The sequence below is a fragment of the Monodelphis domestica genome, chromosome 6 (genome assembly GCF_027887165.1).
Source record: "Monodelphis domestica isolate mMonDom1 chromosome 6, mMonDom1.pri, whole genome shotgun sequence".
NCBI classification, from domain to species: domain Eukaryota; kingdom Metazoa; phylum Chordata; class Mammalia; order Didelphimorphia; family Didelphidae; genus Monodelphis; species Monodelphis domestica.
This window is the reverse complement of record NC_077232.1, coordinates 205659491-205678384: the sequence shown is the minus strand read 5'-3', so window position 1 is coordinate 205678384 and position 18894 is coordinate 205659491.

The window sequence follows — 18894 nt, the reverse complement described above, 5'->3', positions numbered from 1 at the left end:
TGGCAGCATGCTGGGGGTGGGGAGTTGGATAAGAAGCTGTTCAAGAAACAAGAATCTCCATTTGGTTTAAAATTGAAAATACTTTCCAACCCTGTCAAAAAAGGGGGTTTGCATAATCAATAACAATGGAGCTTGTGATTTTATTCTGGTGGAAGGTTTCATTCCATAAACAACTGAAGAAATATTTATCAAGCATTTTGTCCTATGAAAGGTACAGCTTAAATGTGAAAGCATCCCACTTAACCCTAAATGAATTATATGTCCCCCATTATGACTAATGCCTTAGAATACTCCATATCCCACAATTCAAAAAGTATTCTTAATTCTAATTTCCCTAAAATACTGCCTTTTATTGTGTTATCAATGTGCAATTTTTCGCCAATGTGTGCCAGTTGTACTCTTAAACTGTTATAGTAATCAGTAGCTTCAGTAGTGATGAAAGCTTCTCATGTAATTCTTCCAGATAATTACTACCATATACTATAAGATAAATGTGGAGACATCTGCATCCTATACTTTGACAATGCCTCGGTTTCATTTCTTTGTGAAACTTATAATTGTAATATTATAATATAAAGTAGGTAAGCAAAAGAAAAGCAACATATGGGGTATTTTTAAAAACTGTACATAAAATTGAGCATGTTTAAATTTAAAAAAAAATTATTTCAAAAGTACTTATTAAGCTCAAAAATTTGTAATTATCAGCCCAATGGAAGCTAATACTTTTACTTTAAAACATTAACTTGATCTAATTCTGGTCTAAAATTGAAAAAGTAATATACCTACCTTTGAATCATAAATTCATTATGTAGTCGCAATGGATGAAAAGCATCTTGTTTTGACCATGAAAAATGTCACTTTAAAAGAACGTTTATGTTTATATATATATATATATATATATATATATATATATATATATAATTGTGATCAATAGCTATAACAGTGTGTCAGTGGGACAGCCTTAGAAAAGCATATAGTGGGTGATTCCAGTACTCTAGTAAGATTAATAGATTGTTCCAGAGAGAGATGGCCTCTCAGGGAGGTATGTGCTGATATCACTCTTGGCTTCCTGCCTACCATCTGCCTCTGACCTCAGCATCACCACCTGAACAAGGGTCACATCAAACTCCAGTAGACCAGCTGACCACAATAATAGCAAAAATGTGGATTTTCAGGCCAAAAACTGAAGAATCAATATGATCTCTTACTATTTTTTATGATTACAAATTAATATAACACATAAAGTAAAAATGATAAAAATATGTGAATCAGTTTCCAACTAGTCCATTTTTAAAAGTCTTCCTTGCATCATTATGGCTTTGGGAGTAGAAGTCATATATCTTCTCTCTCTCATATAATCTCTTTATTACCTCGGGGTTAGGGAACTGTGACTTTCATCCCATTTTCTTTTGGCCTCTATTGTAAAGTTTAAAATCTCAAATGTTATTTTCACTTCACACACACACACACACACACACACACACAAATACATAGAAATTCACCCTCCCCATCATGCTTACAATTCTGATAATTGGTTTGACAACATATTCAATCAAATCTCATCCTACATCTGTTTCCTAAGTAACCATCACACTTCCACAGAGACAGAATGCATCAAGGAAAGCAAGTAAAAATTCTGCTTCATTTTCAATTTATGTTTTAATATAAAAAATATTAAGAGAAAGCCATTAGGTTTTGATTGTTTCTTTTTTTTTTTTAACTCCAAAAATCGAAATTGTTCATTCCAGGTATGGATTATGGCCTCCTTAGGCTACTTGGTGTAAGTCACTAGTTACTCTACTGAGTACTCTGGTAGCCATTAGCCTCTGCAACACTCTCAGACAGTAAGGAAAGAGAGACCATTTGTTTTTTATGATGTATAGCTGTATAGGTCTCCTGGGTTTCTTTCTTTGTCCTAACCAGAATTGAGTTGGTCCAAAACCCAAGAGGCTTTACTTGCCTTTTCTCACCACTTTGAGATTCTTCCCTAGTCTTATGCCACTCTCCCTAGTATGCCCAGGGAAACTTCTGGTGGTTAGTTGTTCTAATTAAATTTAAATTGCAACTGACGGCCTCTTTTTTCTATGGACCTCCATTTCTCAAACTATTCCATTCAATAGATGATGAGCCAATAAATGCATATCACTTTGCAAACCTTAAGGTGCTATACATGCATGCTGTTGTTATTATTAATCCTTTCAAACATGCAACTTAATAATCCATACACAAAAGGGCATTTTAAGGGCAGAGTCTGTACATACTCTATTTTGAACATGAATTATTATTTCATTCCTAAATATCTCCTTCCTCTTCAGGGGCCTGATCAATTTTCTTTGTCCAAGAGTAGAAAAAGGCCATAGTCTCTGGAAACAATTATCTTCTTTATCCAGAAATAAAGGATTTGAAAAATGAAAAGAGATGCCACCCAGCTAAGGGCTTTTCTTTCCTCTCTAGGAGGTCTCATAGCATTTATTGTTGGTGTCCTAATGGCAAAGATGGGAGCCCATATATATGTACCTACTTCCCTCATCTCTATCCAAGTTCCTGCTCTTCTCTCTATACTTTCCCCCTCTTTTTCCTCTGACTCATCATTAGATCAAAAGGCAAGCAATTTCCAGAGGATCTCATCTTTTATTTTCACTTATCCCTGACTTAATGGGTGATAATACCTATTGTAAGTACTTAAGGAATGCTTATCAATTGGTAGACATGGGGCTATAGAAAGGATTCATTTAGTTAAATCCATAGAACACATTCGTGAGAAAAAAAGACTTTATAAGATCTGGCACCTAGTATCTTGCCTTCTGTAGTTGGTATCCAATATTTATCAAATGAATGAAATTGCTAGAGAAATATTGTGATCTACAGAATAATATTCAGCAGGACTGATCCCTGGTACTGTGAAGTTTGGGGTAGAGGATCTGGTTTCAAAACCTAACTTCCAAATATTGTCACTTGTGTGCAAGTCATTTAACATCTCTAAAGCACAGCTTCCTCAGCTGTAAAATGAGAAGGTTGACTAGATGACCTAAAGCATCCCTCTGGGGATGAAATTTATTCCCCTGTGATCCTTCCTTCTTGTTTATGCATAGTATTAATAACTACAGAAGAAGTATTAACTAAGACATTTTATTAAATTTTATTTCCAAGAATAAATGGAGATAACATGCTTCCTAAAAATATAATTTTCTGGTCTCTGAGATAATATTCATGCCAGCCTCTTACCTTCCTCATGTAGAGATTATAATGATGAATTAGGTGGCATAGGATATAGACTTGTAAGTTCATCCATAAGGGGGCTTCTGGGATAAGAAAGTCACCTCTTCCAAAGTTGCTTGACACCTTCTCTGATACTTAAAGTCTTATAGAGTTGCCAATAGTAATGAGAAGTGGGTGACTAGTCAGGATCATTTAGCCTGTATGTAGCAGAGACAGACGCCCAGGTCAGTCATCTGTCCCCTATGCCATATTGATAAAGGGATAAACATTAAAACTCTTGGACCTTTTTTTTCTAATGGAAGGAGGGACTTTACACAAATTTAGGGAATTATCAAGGGCTAAACACTATTTTGGCCCAGACAAACCACTATTCAAATGTTGCTATTAACAAAAATAAAATAATTTGGTGAATTAAAAAGTAAGGATTTGGGAAGACAAAGGTTGAGGATGATATATGCCTGTGGTCAGAAAGCTTTTTGAGCTTCCCAACCTACACATATTACCTCCAGCTGGTAGTCATTCCAGGAGCTGACAACTCTTCCGGAATAATTGACAGACACCAAGAGATGAATCAGTGCACTCTTTGTTTCATGATTCCTAGAACTCTTTCTAAATGATTTAGCCCTGGGATGATAAGAGCTGAAAGAAACAGTAAAATAAGAAGCAGAAAGAGCTTCTTCTACCCTCTCCAAATAAATAAAAATTATTATTAAGCACTTACTGGGTGTAAAAGTCCCTGTGTTGAAAACTAGAAATCTAAATGCAAAAGGGAGGTAAACCAGTTCCTGCCCTCAAGGGGTGTATAATATTGGGAGATAATACATTAAAGCAACAAACATTCATTTAGCTCTTACTATATACCAGACGCTATGCTAGGTTCTGGGGGTGCAAATAAAAATAAAAAGATAAGTCTTTTCCCTAAAAAAAGTTTCATTCTAAAGGGGCTAGAAAACACACAAAAGGCAGCTGAAAAAGGAGGGCATGGAAATAATTCAGATAAAAAAATGAAAGTTTGAAGCAAAGGATGAAAAGGAATAAAGATTGGTTGACCTGAGCTCCTCCCCAAAATGGAGGCCTCAAATGCAACTCAACAGTGAAAGAAGGGAGCCAGCATGGCAGAGGGATATTCCTGGATGAGAAGGCCACAGAAGGATAGAGAGCAGGGGTCAGAAAAAAAAAAAAAGAGCTTTGGCTAGGGGAGTCTTGGGCAGGATCAGAACTTTTCCAAAAGCAATTGTATTCCAAAAGTATTGATTCAATTGTCCTTTCTCAGATGATCAAGTGGAAAGGGGAAGGAGATTCATGATAGGACAGATGTCAATGATAGAGGTGAATGGAAATATGCTCCTTCTCTCTATAGGTAGACTCATCATTCTGTAGAGGCCATATAGGTAATTTACAGAATCCTCTGGCTCCTTTCTATAACCCCATTAATTAAAGCTCAGGAAGGCTGAGAAAACAAAAAAGAACTTGTAAAAATATTCCTAGTGGACTTCCGGTTAAGATGGCGGCTTAGAGAAAGCTGAAGTTCAGATCTCCGAAAACCCTTCCCGACCGATCTCAAACTAGAAGCTCCTAAGGCGCCGAAATTCAAAACGATCAACAGCACAGACCCTGGGAACCCTCCTCCTGGACCTGGACCTGGTTCAAAAGGTACGGCTCCCCTCAAAAGCCAGAACCCGAGATCCCTCGGACGTCAGGGGTAGGAGCGCAGAGTCCAAGGCTCCCGGAAGCCGCAGCCGCGCCGGGCTCAGAGAGCAGGGTCTGAGGAACAACAACCCTCAGGGTCTTCTACCCAAGTCCCAGTCCGGGTGAAAGTTACTGCCTGGGGCTTCCGCTGCAAAGAGCCGGTTGGTCAAAGAGCCGGTAGGTCCGGGTGAAAGTTACTGCCTGGGGCCTCCGCTGCAAAGAGCTGGTCGGTCCGGGTGAAAGTTACTGCCTGGGGCCTCCGCTGCAGAGAGCTGGTCAAAACAACAGCAACCCTCAGGGCGGGCAAGACAGCCTCACGGGCTGGATCCTGCTATCCAAGTCTCAGTGAAAGTCTGTGCTCTCGGAGCTTGGGGAAGCGGCAGCCCATCCCCCTGCAGGCCGACGAAACAGCCTCACGGCCAGGGATTCTGAAGGCAACTTCCGGAAATCGAGCCAGGGGGAGAGTGTGGCTTCGTGGTCCGACCCTTCCATTCCAGTTCCAGTGAGGCATATTCAGTTTAACCCAGGGAACGCTCATAGAACCAACATCTGCCCAGGACTAAAGCCTCTGACCACCAGACAAAGACAAGAAAAGCCAATCCTCCACGTTCAGAGATGACAAACTCCACAGAAGCACAGAAGCCCCAAAATACCAAGAAAAATAAGAAGAAAGGGGCGACTCTGGACACATTCTATGGAGCCAAAATACAAAATACAGAGCAGATAGAAGAAGATATACAAGAAAATTCTCCAAAATCTTCCAAAGGAAATAGAAACTCTCCACAAACCCATGAAGAATTTGAATCAGAAAGGACCAAAAAGATGGAAGCCCTCTGGGAGGAAAAGTGGGAAATGATGCAAAAGAAATTCACGCATCTACAAAACCAGTTTGACCAAACTGTAAAAGAAAACCAGGCTTTAAAGCAAGAACTAATAAAGCAAAGCCAAAACACCAAGAAATTAGAAGAGAACATAAAATATCTCACCGACAAGGTGATAGATCTGGAAAACAGGGGGAGAAGAGAAAATTTAAGAATAATTGGACTCCCAGAAAAGCCAGAAATAAACACCAAACTGGACATGGTGATACAAGATATAATCAAAGAAAATTGCCCAGAGATTCTAGAACAAGGGGGCAATACATCCACTGACAGAGCTCACAGAACACCTTCTACACTAAACCCCCAAAAGACAACTCCCAGGAATGTAATTGCCAAATTCCAAAGCTATCAAACAAAAGAAAAAATCCTACAGGAAGCCAGAAAAAGACAATTTAGATATAAAGGAATGCCAATCAGGGTCACACAAGACCTTGCAAGTTCTACGCTGAATGATCGTAAGGCATGGAACATGATCTTCAGAAAGGCAAGAGAGCTGGGTCTCCAACCAAGAATCAGCTACCCAGCAAAACTGACTATATACTTCCAAGGGAAAGTATGGGCATTCAACAAAATAGAAGACTTCCAACTTTTTGCAAAGAAAAGACCAGAGCTCTGTGGAAAGTTTGATACCGAAAATCAAAGAGCAAGGAATACCTGAAAAGGTAAATATTAAGGAAAGGGGAAAAATGTTATCTTCTTTTACTCAAACTCTCTTCTATAAGGACTACATTTATATCAACCTATGTATACTAATATGTGGGGAAAATGTAATGTATAAATAGGGGGTAAAGAAAGACCAAATAGAATAATGGTTCTCACACAAAGATTCACAGGGGAAGGGGAGGGGAAGAAAACTCCTATAAGAAGGAGAGGAAGAGAGGGGGGGGGGGGGTTTACTTAAACCTCAATCTCAGGGAAATCAACCCTGAGAGGGAAAAACATCCAGATCCATTGGGATCTTGAATTCTATCTTACCCAACAAGGGTAAGGAGAAGGGAAAACCAAGGGGGGGAGGGGGAGAGGCAGAACAAAAAGGGAGGGAAAGAGAGGGGGGAGGGGGAGGGAACAAAAAGGGAGGGACTAAAAAGGGAAACATCAAGGGAGGGGACAAGGGGGACTGATTCAAAGTAAATCACTGGACTAAAAGGTAGAGCCGAAGAAGAAAAGGTTAGAATTAGGGAAGGCAATCAAAATGCCAGGGAGTCCACAAATGACAATCATAACTTTGAACGTGAATGGGATGAACTCACCCATAAAACGTAGACGAATAGCAGAATGGATTAGAATCCAAAACCCTACCATATGTTGTCTTCAAGAAACACACATGAGGCGGGTTGACACCCACAAGGTCAGAATTAAAGGATGGAGTAAGACCTTCTGGGCCTCAACTGATAGAAAGAAGGCAGGAGTGGTAATCATGATATCTGATAAAGCCAATGCAAAAATAGACCTGATCAAAAGGGATAGGGAAGGTAATTATATTTTGTTAAAAGGGACTCTAGACAATGAGGAAATATCATTAATCAACATGTATGCACCAAATAATATAGCACCCAAATTTCTAATGGAGAAACTAGGAGAATTGAAGGAAGAAATAGACAATAAAACCATACTAGTGGGAGACTTAAACCAACCATTATCAAATTTAGATAAATCAAATCAAAAAATAAATAAGAAAGAGGTAAAAGAAGTGAATGAAATCTTAGAAAAATTAGAATTAATAGACATATGGAGAAAAATAAATAGGGATAAAAAGGAATACACCTTCTTCTCAGCACCACATGGCACATTCACAAAAATTGACCATACATTAGGTCACAGAAACATAGCACACAAATGCAAAAAAGCAGAAATAATGAATGCAGCCTTCTCAGATCACAAGGCAATAAAAATAATGATTAGTAATGGTACATGGAAAACCAAATCTAAAACCAATTGGAAATTAAACAATATGATACTCCAAAACCGTTTAGCTGAAGAAGAAATCATAGAAACAATTAATAATTTCATCAAGGAAAATGACAATGGCGAAACATCCTTTCAAACCTTTTGGGATGCAGCCAAAGTGGTAATCAGAGGCAAATTCATATCCCTGAAAGCTCATATTAACAAACAAGGGAGAGCAGAGATCAATCAATTGGAAATGCAATTGAAAAAACTCGAAAGTGATCAAATTAAAAACCCCCAGCAGAAAACCAAATTAGAAATCCTAAAAATTAAGGGAGAAATTAATAAAATCGAAAGTGATAGAACTATTGATTTAATAAATAAGACAAGAAGCTGGTACTTTGAAAAAACAAACAAAATAGACAAAGTACTGGTCAATCTAATTAAAAAAAGGAAGGAAGAAAAGCAAATTCACAGCATTAAAGATGAAAAGGGGGACAGCACCTCCAATGAGGAGGAAATTAAGGCAATCATTAGAAATTACTTTGCCCAATTATATGGCAATAAATACACCAATTTAGGAGAAATGGATGAATATATACAAAAATACAAACTGCCTAGACTAACAGAAGAGGAAATAGAATTCTTAAATAATCCCATATCAGAAATTGAAATCCATCAAGCCATCAAAGAACTTCCTAAGAAAAAATCCCCAGGGCCTGATGGATTCACCTGTGAATTCTATCAAACATTCAGAGAACAGTTAACCCCAATACTATACAAACTATTTGACATAATAAGCAAAGAGGGAGTTCTACCAAACTCCTTTTACGACACAAACATGGTACTGATTCCAAAACCAGGCAGGTCAAAAACAGAGAAAGAAAACTATAGGCCAATCTCCCTAATGAATATAGATGCAAAAATTTTAAATAGGATACTAGCAAAAAGACTCCAGCAAGTGATCAGAAGGATCATTCACCATGATCAAGTAGGATTCATACCAGGGATGCAGGGCTGGTTCAACATTAGGAAAACCATCCACATAATTGACCACATCAACAAGCAAACTAGCAAGAACCACATGATTATCTCAATAGATGCAGAAAAAGCCTTTGATAAAATACAACACCCATTCCTATTAAAAACACTAGAAAGCATAGGAATAGAAGGGTCATTCCTAAAAATAATAAACAGTATATATCTAAAACCAACAGCTAATATCATCTGCAATGGGGATAAACTAGATGCATTCCCAATAAGATCAGGAGTGAAACAAGGATGCCCATTATCACCTCTACTATTTGACATTGTACTAGAAACACTAGCAGTAGCAATTAGAGAAGATAAAGAAATTGAAGGCATCAGAATAGGCAAGGAGGAGACCAAGTTATCACTCTTTGCGGATGACATGATGGTCTACTTAAAGAATCCTAGAGATTCAACCAAAAAGCTAATTGAAATAATCAACAACTTTAGCAAAGTTGCAGGATACAAAATAAACCCACATAAATCATCAGCTTTTCTATATATCTCCAACACAGCTCAGCAGCAAGAACTAGAAAGAGAAATCCCATTCAAAATCACCTTAGACAAAATAAAATACCTAGGAATCTATCTCCCAAGACAAACACAGGAACTATATGAACACAACTACAAAACACTCACCACACAACTAAAACTAGACTTGAACAATTGGAAAAACATTAACTGCTCATGGATAGGACGAGCCAATATAATAAAAATGACCATCCTACCCAAACTTATTTATCTATTTAGTGCCATACCCATTGAACTACCAAAATACTTCTTCACTGATTTAGAAAAAACCATAACAAAGTTCATTTGGAAGAACAAAAGATCAAGGATATCCAGGGAAATAATGAAAAAAAACACATATGATGGGGGCCTTGCAGTCCCAGACCTCAAACTATATTACAAAGCAGCAGTCATCAAAACAATTTGGTATTGGCTAAGAAACAGAAAGGAAGATCAGTGGAATAGACTGGGGGAAAACGACCTCAGCAAGACAGTATATGATAAACCCAAAGATCCCAGCTTTTGGGACAAAAATCCACTATTCGATAAAAACTGCTGGGAAAATTGGAAGACAGTGTGGGAGAGACTAGGAATAGATCAACACCTCACACCCTACACCAAGATAAATTCAAAATGGGTAAGTGACTTAAACATAAAGAAGGAAATCATAAGTAAATTGGGTAAACACAGAATAGTATACATGTCAGACCTTTGGGAGGGGAAAGGCTTTAAAACCAAGCAAGATATAGAAAGAATCACAAAATCTAAAATAAATAATTTTGACTACATCAAACTAAAAAGCTTTTGTACAAACAAAACCAATATAACTAAAATCAGAAGGGAAACAACAAATTGGGAAAAAATCTTCATAGAAACCTCTGACAAAGGTTTAATTACTCATATTTATAATGAGCTAAATCAATTGTACAAAAAATCAAGCCATTCTCCAATTGATAAATGGGCAAGGGAAATGGATAGGCAGTTCTCAGATAAAGAAATCAAAACTATTAACAAGCACATGAAGAAGTGTTCTACATCTCTTATAATCAGAGAGATGCAAATCAAAACAACTCTGAGGTATCACCTCACACCTAGCAGATTGGCTAACATAACAGCAAAGGAAAGTAATGAATGCTGGAGGGGATGTGGCAAAGTAGGGACATTAATTCATTGCTGGTGGAGTTGTGAACTGATCCAACCATTCTGGAGGGCAATTTGGAACTATGCCCAAAGGGCGACAAAAGAATATCTACCCTTTGACCCAGCCATAGCACTGCTGGGTCTGTACCCCAAAGAGATAATGGACACAAAGACTTGTACAAAAATATTCATAGCTGCGCTCTTTGTGGTGGCCCAAAACTGGAAAACGAGGGGATGCCCATCAATTGGGGAATGGCTGAACAAACTGTGGTATATGTTGGTGATGGAATACTATTGTGCTCAAAGGAATAATAAAGTGGAGAAGTTCCATGGAGACTGGAACAACCTCCAGGAAGTGATGCAGAGCGAGAGGAGCAGAACCAGGAGAACATTGTACACAGAGACTAATACACTGTGGTATAATAGAACGTAATGGACTTCTCCATTAGGGGTGGTGTAATGTCCCTGAACAACTTTCAGGGATCCAGGAGGAAAAAAACACCATTCATAAGCAAAGGATAAACTATGGGAGTGGAAACACCGAGAAAAAGCAACTGCCTGAATACAGAGGTTGAGGGGACATGACAGAGGATAGACTTTAAATGAACACTCTAATGCAAATACTATCAACAAAGCAATGGGTTCAAATCAAGAAAACATCTAATGCCCAGTGGACTTACGCGTCGGCTATGGGGTGTGGGGGGGAGGAAAAGAAAATGATCTATGTCTTTAACGAATAATGCTTGGAAATGATCAAATAAAATATATTAAAAAAAAATAAAAAAAAATAAAAAAAATAAAAAATATTCCTAGTCCTTTTTGGCATCTGACAAGGAGTAAAGACTATGACAAGATTCAAACATGGCAACCCAGGGGCCACACATTTAAAAACTTATGATCTTTAGTCATTGCTACTTGTTGCTAAACACATTCTTCACATAGTATAAATATTTTTTTTAAGAATGGAGCATTGTTAAAGGCATTCAAAGACTTAAAAATGCAGAGAGAAATTATTTGAGACCTAGAAGACATAATAGTCTTTGAAAATGTTTCTAAAATTGAAATCATCATTAGAGTAAATGATGGAAGTAACCCTAGTACAAGGAAGGATGTTGTTCTCAATACTTTCTAAATCATCCTAGGATTTTGAAAAGCCAGGTAGAATTTCCTAGTAGGATATTTTATTTTCCTGAATAGTGTCAAAATAGAATATGACCAAAAAAAGAAGATCCAGGAAATTATGGATCAGATTCATTTAGCTCAAGAATTCATCTTGCTTTCCCATCTCCATTGTTCTCTTATTAACAATAAGAGCAATGGAACCATTCTTCTAAATTAGTTATCTAATTGGGCATCTAGTAAATAGAGTGCTAAAATTACAGGCAGGAAATCATGAATTCAAATCTTTCCTCAAACCCTTACTATGACACTGAGTGAGTCACTTAACCCTGTTTACCTCAGTTCCCTCACAAGTAAAATGGTGTGGAGAATGAAATATCAAATCACTTGAGTATCTTTGCCAAAAGTACCACAAAGTGTGTCCTGTATGGTTGGACACAACTGAAGGACTTCAAATCAACAAAAGTTATTCATTTTACTTAAATTCTAGCAACAAAAATACTGCAACAGGTACCTTTCAGACATTAGGTTTTGGTTGTTTGTTTTTTTCAAATTACAGTACATAGCTTACAATAAGATTTGGGCTACTCTCTCCACCCTTGTTGGAAGGTCAGGACCACAGAGAGTGACTGGCCAATTTTCCTCTCAGTTCATGAGGTAACTCTAAATGGTTGGCTGTTTCTCATGCACTCCTCTCTGGTATGTTCACCAATATAATGTAATATGTTGTCATCTATCCAATAACAATTAACCAAGTATACTTTTTATTAAGGAATATTTACTCATGTAAATTTACTCCGATGCAAAATAATATCTCCCTCTTTCCTCACCCAAATCTGGGACCCATTTTCCCATAATTTCCTTCAAGTCTAGGAAAGGTATGCTTAAGCTTAGTGAATCCATGGGGTCCAAGGGCACTTTGCAGCTCCTGCTTATGTGGAAGTCTTTTCACCTCTTACTGAGTTCCTCCGAGATATATGTAGGTCACTACTAGGCTTACATTGTAGGGATTTTAAATAATCCTGAAACTACGCTTCTCTCTGAATATCTGGTTTTTGCTGTCATTGTTTTCTTTAACAATTCCTGACTGGATGAAATGTTTCTTATTGGCCCATTCTCTCTGATGACATGGAGGTGGGGGTGGGGAAAGTGTCCCTCTGGGCTCACTCCACACATCTTGTTACCCTGTGATATGTTGTTGTTCAGTGTTCAGTCATATCTTACTCTTACTGACCACATTCTTGGCAAAGATTCAGAAGTGGTTCTTCTCAGCTCATTTTATAGGTGAGGAAACTGGGGCAAACAGAATGAAATGACTTACTCAGGGTCTTCCAGCTAGAAGTGTCCAAGGTCAGATTTGAACTCAGAAGAAGGAGTTTCCCTGGCTCCAAAAGCATCATTTTATCCATTGCACCTCCTAGCTACTCTAGCCCTCTGACATAGGTGATAGAATTTAGCTCCTTAAGCTACAGACTGACTTTCCAAGCAAACACTCAAATCCTTCGGAAGAAATCTTCTTTTCTTAGATACCTAAACCCAGAGGTGCATCAAATTCTTTCAGCGCAGAGCACTATATCTCTTCTGTCCTGCCATCTAGTTTCAACCAAAGGCTGAAAGCATTTTATTCCTCCCAGATTGAGTAAGAATCTTTCTTGCATCTAGGCATTCTGCCTTTGGTTGATTAATTCAACAGGAATGTAGGAATTTCCAAACCTATCTTGCACCTTTGATTAGCTAATTCAATAACTTAAAAAGGCATTGCTATTTACTTAAGGTATTAAGGCATATATAGCATTATTTTAGCTACATTCATTGGAGTTGGGATGTATGGGACCCACACCTCTTACAAAGAATGACAAAGTGGACTAGCTTCACTCAAAGTTTTGGAATAAATTTGTTTCCTAATTGGTCAATCCATTTCTCCTGAAGATCAGGTGACTCCATGCTTTTATAAAAGTTGTGAAATCCCTGGTGTTTATTTTATAACTTATTTAATTCTATTCATAATCTACAGCTGCTTTCAACATCACTTATTCCATGAGCATTTGTATTCTCTCCATTATGCTGTGGGCCTTGTTCCTGAGCCAGGCCAAACTTGTTTTGTGATCTACATTGGGCGTCCAGGTGGCAATAATTAATGACCTTGGCCTTCAGAATCAAAGCATTGCAACTCACTTTGGGTCACTTTTCTAACCACTAAAGCAAAAGTTTTGCACTATAAAACCAAAACCCAATCAATACAAAACATTAGAAGTGAATGTGTTTGTTATATATTTATGGCTTTTCATCTATCTTCAGGTGCACTTTAACAACATTAACTAATGGTCTCTAAAATAAAACTGAAGGGCCTCAGAGCAGCACAGCAAAAAAGCAAGCAGGCCGGGAAGAAACTCCCAAGAGCTAAGATGGGCTAAATCCCAGAGGGCCAATGTTCAATTTCCTTCACATTTTTCTCACTTTTTCCTTTGTTGGGGATGGAGTTTATTTAGATATATTTCAGGTCTTACCATCAAACACTATAAAAATCAGTAAAGTTCTGAAAGATGTAAAAATCTTAGCAGTCTCAACAGTTGATTTGGGTTACCTCTACATTAGTTCAGTAAACTGATGAAAAACCGCATTTCCCATTACATGATTTGCAAAAGTCTACAGCAATCTATATATGCAAGGACTGGATCTATATAAGCTAAAATTTTCAGACCAGAAGCTTTTTTTAAGTACACTTTGTTTTCTGTTATCCAGATGTTTTAGATCAAAGTAGATTATTTGATGATGCATTTTTTTGTGGGGGAAGGTAGCAATTTTGTTTTGCTTTGGAGAGAAAAAGGGAATGATGAATTTTCCTGATATCTTCTCAGTTTCCCACTTTGTTAGATCAAATATATAATGAAGGGCAATTTGCAATCATAATTGTTCCTGGCTTTTTTGTAAATTATTGCTAATTTTTTAGAAAACATTTCCATTTGGGAGTTTAGAGATCTGTTCTTATTTGTAAGAGTTGTAAAAATAATATAATAATATCCTTACAGAGTGAGCCACATATCACACTCCTCCTCTCTATCAGGCATTTTCCATGTACCCAGAGATGCTGAGAGTTGCTGGTTTTTGTTTTCTCTCACTCTCTTGTAGACATTCGAAATGCCTGTTCATTCATTTCTATTTCTATACCAATGAAAATTAAAAAAAAAAAAAAGAATTAGCTCCTTACACCTAGCAGAATAGCCAATATTACAGTAAAAGAAAATAACTGTTGGAGGGGGTGTGACAAAATTGAAATATTAATGCATTGCTGGTGGAGTTGTGAGTTGATCCAACCATTCTAGAAGGCAATTTGGAATTATGCCAAAGGTCTTTAAAAGACTACATTTCATTTGATCCAGCATTTTTTGTGTTGGTAAAAAATTGGAAAATATGGGGATGTCCCTCAATTGGGGAATGGCTGAACAAATTGTGGTATATGACAGTGATGTAATATTGTTATGTTATAAGGAATGATGAACTGTTTGATTTCTATAAGAACTTGAAAGACCTACATGAACTGATGTAGCAGGATCAGGAGAACATTATAAACAGAAACTGTAACACTGTGGGATGTTCAAATATAACTGACTTTTCTACTAAAAGCAATACAAAGATAGAGGACAACTCTGAGGGACTTATGAGAAGGAATACCAGCCACATCTAGAGGAAGAACTGTGGGAGTAGAATCCAGAAAAAAAAAAAAATATATATATATATATATAATTTATCACTTATTTGCATGGGTATATGATTTGGGACTTGGGTTTTAAAAGATTACTCTATTACAAAAATAAATGATATGGAAATAGGATTTAAGTGATAATATATGTCTAGAAATTGCTCATGTACTCTAGGAGGGGGGAGAGAAGAGAGAAGGGAGACAACAAAAATCATATAACCAAGGTAAAAAATCAAAATAAAATAAAACATAAAAAAGAACTAGTTCTTGTTCCCAATAACTTTTTCATGATTTTAATTACTTTTTTTAAAAATTAGTTCATTTCACTTATGAAATAAGACGTAAGATTTTGCAAACTATTACAAAAATAAAATGTAATTTATCAAAATGAACTATGCAACAATATAGGGCCAGTTAGAAGATATTTGTTTGTAGTGTAATCAGCAAATCAAACAGAAGATTTACCCCGTTATAGTTATGATTGTAAAGAAATATAAATTGTCTTATGTTTTACTTAAATGTCAGTGCAAAGTTTATGGCTGTCCCTTTGAAATTATGCAGAGAACTTTAAGCTGTTTGCTTTTAATTACCAGTAAAACAGGAAAGCAATTAGGAGAACAATCAATTCAAGATGTAGTAGGTCCTTTTATTAGTCTTTTTATATGTTACTCAACCTGTTATAGAAATATCTCCCCCCTAAGGACTCAAGTCACTCCCATTTTAGGGGATTAATGAACGAAGAAAGATTTTTTTTTTCCAGTATGGTATGTGCCATCAGTTAATTAAGACAACATTATCGGAGATGCTTCTGTTTCAATCCTCTTTTCTTCCCTAAAAATCAACCTGGGTCAGAGGATTTAAAACTGGAAAGGTACCTTAGAGATCATCTGATCCACCATTATCACCTCCAACTTCCACCATTTTATAGCCAAGGAAATGGAGACCCATTGAAGTTACGTGATTTTCTGAAGAACACTTTTGAGGTTTATAGCTGGGGCAAAATTTAGGCCCAGACTCGTAAACCAGTGTTTTCTAAATTCTCCTTACCTAAAATATTTACCTATATATTTTAAATGTTAATCATGAATTGCATTCCCAAAGAACATCAGTGAGAAAAAGATGGTAAATTTAATTTCAGTCTACTTCTCTATTTTTAAGTTCTGATGATAACTTCTTTGAAATGTATTTTGAGCACTAATACTGTCACCTCTGTTCTCTCATTCTATTCATTACTTCCCTTGAAAAGTAGAAGACAACAGAAGCTAAAAGTTGCATATACTGAGTTCTTTTCCTTTGGGTTGCCAATATTTTTTCATTTTAGGAGGATTAAATGTTGGTTATAATCTAGATTATACTAGAGGGTATTCTGATTTTTAAAAAATATATACATGAAAATTATTAATTTGGGGAAAATAAATTTATATTGATGAAATTTACATATTGTTTATACAAATTTATATAAATGAAAATTAAATTTATACAAATGAATAGAAACAATATCATGGAATAGGAGAGAAACTTAGAAGAGCTAGCAAAGTCATATTATCTTTCAAAAGTCTAATTGTATTTGCCAAAGTGATGATTTTTCTGGTATGTGCCTGTACTTTTGTGTTTTTTTTTAAGTATAAAAGTATTCCAATTTACCAGAGTCAACAAAGAGCTTTTCCCAATTATAAACATGTGTAAAATCTAGATATAAATTTTTGTGTAACATTAGCATTATAGTTCTCTAATTTAATCTTAAGTAAACTTGCAAAAAAAAAAAAGTGAAACAGATTTGACAGAAGGCTTCCTGTTTCTTGTGGCTACATAAGAATTACCAGAGACAAAAGAATCCTGCTGGATGTGGGCTACAACAAGTTTTACTTTATATTTTCCAACATTCATTTTATTGTTTTCATGTAAGAATTTGATAGCGTATTATGGCTTCATCAGCAAAATAAGGTCATGCTATGGAAATTCCTTCCACCAATGCAGATAAGCAACTCCTCCATAACTTAAGACCATTGGATCATAGTATGGTAGTTCAACATCCTAAAATGTCTAGTTCAATCTCCTCATTTTATTGATGAGGGAAATGATTGGTTTATAGTCACACAAGTAATATTCATCAGAAGCAAGCCTTTAACTCAAATCCTAAAACTCTAGAGTCCCGGTCTCCATAATGTCTCCCTATTAAAGAGAGTTGGCTCAGCACTGAACAATTGAGTGATTTGTCTATAGTCATGTAGTATGTATATATCAGAGGCGAAATTTGAAATCAGGTTTTCTTGACTCTAAAGTTGATCCTGTATTCATGATACCATGCTGACATTCTGATTTGATGATATAATTTATTTTTAAATTTACATTTATAAAATATTATTGACTAATTTATTCTTTGATAAATATATCATTATTATTTTCTAAATATAAAACATATCATGTTAATGAGAAAGCATGGAAGAATTATAATCTGTCAACAGAGAGAGTTTAAGGATTCATTAAAATAATGAAATATATGTACATAGTTATATAAAGGATATATAGTCCAGACAAAAAATGATTCCTCCAAATTTGCCAGTGATCTCTTAAAATACTAAACTTAGTTTTTTGCTAATTGCTAAATTGCTAAAATCTTTTTCTCAGTCCTCACCCTTCTTGACTTTTCTGTAGTATTTGACACTGCTGACCACACTCTCTCTCTTCCAATGTGTGGTTTTTTGCCATGACATTCTATTGGTTCTCCCCCTACCTGTCGGATAGTTCCTGTCCAGTCTTCTTTGCTAGATCATCAATATTCATGCCCAACTGTCTGTTTACTCAATGCTGTCTTCAATTCTCAAGGGCTCAATTAGCATTTCTATGTATATGACTCTGATGATTATTAACTTGAGTGTCAGTGGGCAAGTCACTAAATTGTCTTGAGACTCAGTTTCCAGCTCTGTAAAATGAAGGGTCTGGACTAGACAGCCTTTGAAGTCCCTTTCAGTTCCTTAATTAAAATACCATGATACAGTGATTCTGGATCTATGCATCCAGTTTAAGCATACTTTCTCAAACCCAGTCTCACATCATCATTTGTATGTTGTTTCTCAACTGAATGCCTTATAGGTATCTGAATTCCAAGTTACCCAAAATAAACACATTTATCTTTCTCTCAAAACCCATGCTTCTTCTGAAATTTTCTGTTTCTTTTGTGGGCACCACCTTCTTTTCAATCATCCAGTTTTACAACCTAGAAATCATCTTCAACTCCTTACTTTCTCTTTTTTTTTTAATTTTTTTTTTAGTAAACCCTTACCTTCCGTCTGGGAATAAATACTGTGTATTGGTTCCAAGGCAGAAGAGTGGTAAGGGCTAGGCAAGTGACTTGCCCAGGGTCACACAGCTGGGAAGTGTCTGAGGTCAGATTTGAACCTAGGACCTCCTGTCTCTAGGCCTGGCTCGCAATCCACTGAGCTACCCAGCTGCCCCCCCTTACTTTCTCAAGCTGAAATTTGCCACATTTTGTTGATTCTTTTTCCATAACATCTGTCCATTTTCTCTCTACTCACAGAGCTAAAACTACCTGATTTCAGACCTTCTTTCCCTCTTGCTTGAACTTTTGCAATCGTTACTTACTTGGACTACTTGCTTCAAATCTTCCTCCAAATCATCCTCCACACAGCTGCCAAAGTGATTTTCTAGAAGCAAAAGATCATGTCACCTCTCTACACAATAAACTCTACTAGCTCCTAA